The following is a 4,433-nucleotide window of genomic DNA, read 5'->3' as shown; positions in this document are numbered from 1 at the left end:
CTGTCCTACAAACCTCTGCACTTGGAGCCCCAACAACGTCTACAAGAAGAAGGTTGCGTAGTAGACATCAAGCTCTTTTCTGGCGCTGTTGCCGGGGGGACTAGGTAAGCGACACTCACACCCCGTCAACTAAGCTCTTTTCTGGCGCCGTTGCCAGGGAGGTGAGTGCTTGAAGGTATATCTTTAGATCTTGCAATCGAATCTTTTTGTTTCTTGTTTTAGCACTAGTTTAGTTTATAAAAGAAAACTACAAAAAAATAGAATTAAGTTTGTCTCATACGCTTCATCTTTTTAGTATCTTTCGTGAGTATGATGGAGAGGAAAATTGTGCCAAAGTGTTAGAAGAAGAATGCATTAAAATGTTTGGCACTAAATCTTTGAATGATGAGCATGATTGCAATGTTGTTAGTATGAACTCTTTGAATATCCATAGTACTAATGACGATTGCACTTGTTATGATGAAAATGTCTCCTATAAACATGTCAATTTTTGTGGAGTGCATTGGGTTTGTAAGTACACACCAAATAGGGAAGATAGATATTGCAAGAGGCAGAAGTATTTAAATTTACTTAGCTATACTTGTGAACTTTGCAATGAACATGCTCATTTCAGTACCCAATGCAAATTGTTTCATGATCGTATCGTGTCCAAAAATTGTGATGAATTGATTTCCCTTGCACATCATAATGAACTTAGTTTGCTCTTGGGTTATGAAGAAATGAAATGTATAACTAAGGTTATTTTCCAGAATTTGCCCTTGATAGAGTTCTTCATTTTGATCTAGAGGAAATTTATATGTATCATGCGGTGAATTGCATTGAAAATCCTTATATTGCCAATTACATAAAGACAAGAAAACAAATAGAAAATGAAGAGAATACTAATGAAAGGGAAGAGACTTCCCAATATCCTCCTATTATTTCTTATGATGAATCAGGTAACGAGGAGGAGCTTTCTACTCTACCAATCTCATCAATAAGGAGCTCAAAAAAGAGGGATAAACCCGCATATGATGTGAAGAAGAAAAATAAAAAATGGAGAAGCAAAGGTAAAAAGGTGTTCCTCCCAAATGATGTTGCTCCTACTACTCATTGTGATGATGATAATTGCTATACTATTGGTGCTATCCATACTATTAATAATGAGAGTGATTATGCTTATGATATGAAAAGGCCCAATCTTGGGGATGCTATGTTTGATGAAGATTATGTTTTTGAGAATATATTTGCTGCAATTAATGTTTGTCCCAAGCTTGGGGATGCTACGTTTAATGAAGATGATATTTTTAGTCTCCCAAGTTTCGATATGCAAATTTATAATGATGATAGCATGCCTCCTACTTATGATGATTATATTGATGAAAGTGGGCTTGGAAGAGTGTCAACTTTAGGAAGTAATGATCCCACTATTGTGGAGGATGTTGAATCTTATTATGATAATTATGAAAGTGGATTTGGAGAGGTCATGACTTTATTTAGTAATGATTCCACTATCTTGGAAGAGGTTTCAATCGATTATGATGAGAACAAAGTTGCTACTTATGATGATTATTGTGATGAAACTTATGCTATAAAAAGTAGTAATGATTATATTTATAAAACTTGTCATGATTATGATTACCCCTTTTTTAACATTACTCTTTTAATGTGGAAACAATTTATAGTATTCGAGTTTCTTATGATACTCCCACTATTCCAAATGAGAAGAAATTTGCTTATGTGGAGAGTAATAAAATTTCTATGCTTGTAGATCATGAAAAGAATGCTTTATGTGATGGTTATATTGTTGAATTCATTCATGGTGCTACTAGAAATTATTATGAGGGAGGAATATATGCTTGTAGGAATTGCAATAATATCAAGTTTCCTCTCTATGTGCTTAAAGTTCTGAAGTTATGCTTGTTTTGCCTTCCTATGCTAGTTGATTATTGTTCCCATAAATTGTTTGATCACAAAATCCCTATGCATAGGAAGTGGGTTAGACTTAAATGTGCTAGTCATATTCTTCATGATGCTCTCTTTATGTTTCAATTCCTATCTTTTATGTGAGCATCATTGAAATCATCATGCCTAGCTAGGGGCGTTAAACGTTAGCGCTTGTTGGGAGGCAACCCAATTTTATTTTAGTTTCTTGCTTTTTGGTTCTGTTTAGGAATAAATAATCCACCTAGCTTCTGTTTAGATGTGGTTTCGTGTTTTAATTAGTGTTTGTGCCAAGTAAGACCTATAGGATCTTCTTGGATGATAGTTATTTGATCTTGCTGAAAATTCCAGAAACTTTCTGTTCACGAAAACAATTGTTAAAAATCACCAGAACGTGATAAAATATTGATTCCAATTGCAGAAGATCATTAAACAAATTTTCTAGGAATTCCTATTTTTGTATAATTTTTGGAGTCCCAGAAGTTTGCGTTAGTTACAGATTACTACAGACTGTTCTGTTTTTGACAGATTCTGTTTTTCGTGTGTTGTTTGCTTATTTTGATGAATCTATGGCTTGTAAAATAGTTTATAAACCATAGAGAAGTTGGAATACAGTATATTTAACACCAATATAAATAAATAATGATTTCGTTACAGTACCTTGAAGTGGTGTTTTGTTTTCTTTCGCTAATGGAGCTTACGAGTTTTCTGTTGAGTTTTGTGTTGTGAAGTTTTCAAGTTTTGGGTAAAGATTCGATGGACTATGGAATAAGTGTTGGGGATCGTAGCAGAATTCAAAAATTTTCTACGCATCCCCAAGGCAAGTGGGGCGCCCCCCCACCCTAGGGTTTCCAACCCTAGGCGCAAGGGGGAGGCCCATGGGGGGCGCCCAGCCCACTAAGGGCTGGTTCCCTTCCCACTTCAGCCCATGGGGCCCTCCGGGATAGGTGGCCCCACCCGGTGGACCCCCGGGACCCTTCCGGTGGTCCCGGTACAATACCGGTGACCCCCGAAACTTTCCCGGTGGCCGAAACTTGACTTCCTATATATAATTCTTCACCTCCGGACCATTCCAGAACTCCTCGTGATGTCCGGGATCTCATCCGGGACTCCGAACAACTTTCGGGTTTCCGCATACTAATATCTCTACAACCCTAGCGTCACCGAACCTTAAGTGTGTAGACCCTACGGGTTCGGGAGACATGCAGACATGACCGAGACGCCTCTCCGGTCAATAACCAACAGCGGGATCTGGATACCCATGTTGGCTCCCACATGTTCCACGATGATCTCATCGGATGAACCACGATGTCGAGGATTCAATCAATCCCGTATACAATTCCCTTTGTCAATCGGTACTTTACTTGCCCGAGATTCGATCGTCGGTATCCCAATACCTTGTTCAATCTCGTTACCGGCAAGTCACTTTACTCGTACCGTAATGCATGATCCCGTGGCTAACTCCTTAGTCACATTGAGCTCATTATGATGATGCATTACCGAGTGGGCCCAGAGATACCTCTCCGTCATACGGAGTGACAAATCCCAGTCTCGATCCGTGCCAACCCAACAGACACTTTCGGAGATACCCGTAATGCACCTTTATAGTCACCCAGTTACGTTGTGACGTTTGGTACACCCAAAGCACTCCTACGGTATCCGGGAGTTGCACGATCTCATGGTCTAAGGAAATGATACTTGACATTGGAAAAGCTCTAGCAAACGAACTACACGATCTTTTATGCTATGCTTAGGATTGGGTCTTGTCCATCACATCATTCTCCTAATGATGTGATCCCGTTATCAACGACATCCAATGTCCATGGTCAGGAAACCGTAACCATCTATTGATCAACGAGCTAGTCAACTAGAGGCTTACTAGGGACATGGTGTTGTCTATGTATCCACACATGTATTGAGTTTCCTATCAATACAATTCTAGCATGGATAATAAACGATTATCATGAACAAGGAAATATAATAATAACCAATTTATTATTGCCTCTAGGGCATATTTCCAACAGTCTCCCACTTGCACTAGAGTCAATAATCTAGTTCACATCACCATGTGATTAACACTCACAGGTCACATCACCATGTGACCAACATCCAAAGAGTTTACTAGAGTCAACAATCTAGTTCACATCACTATGTGATTAACACTCAATGAGTTCTGGTTTGATCATGTTATGCTTGTGAGAGAGGTTATTAGTCAACGGGTCTGAACCTTTCAGATCCGTGTGTGCTTTACGAATATCTATGTCATCTTGTGGATGCTACCACGCGCTACTTGGAGCCATTTCAAATAACTGCTCTACTATACGAATCCGGTTTACTACTCAGAGTCATCCGGATTAGTGTCAAAGTTCGCATCGACGTAACCCTTTACGACGAACTCCTTTTCACCTCCATAATCGAGAAAATTCCTTAGTCCACTAGATACTAAGGATAAGTTCGACCGCTGTCATGTGATCCATTCCCGGATCACTATTGTACCCCTTGACCAACTC

Source organism: Triticum aestivum, chromosome 5D (assembly GCF_018294505.1).
Source record: "Triticum aestivum cultivar Chinese Spring chromosome 5D, IWGSC CS RefSeq v2.1, whole genome shotgun sequence".
NCBI lineage: Eukaryota > Viridiplantae > Streptophyta > Magnoliopsida > Poales > Poaceae > Triticum > Triticum aestivum.
Note: the sequence above shows the minus strand (reverse complement) of the source record.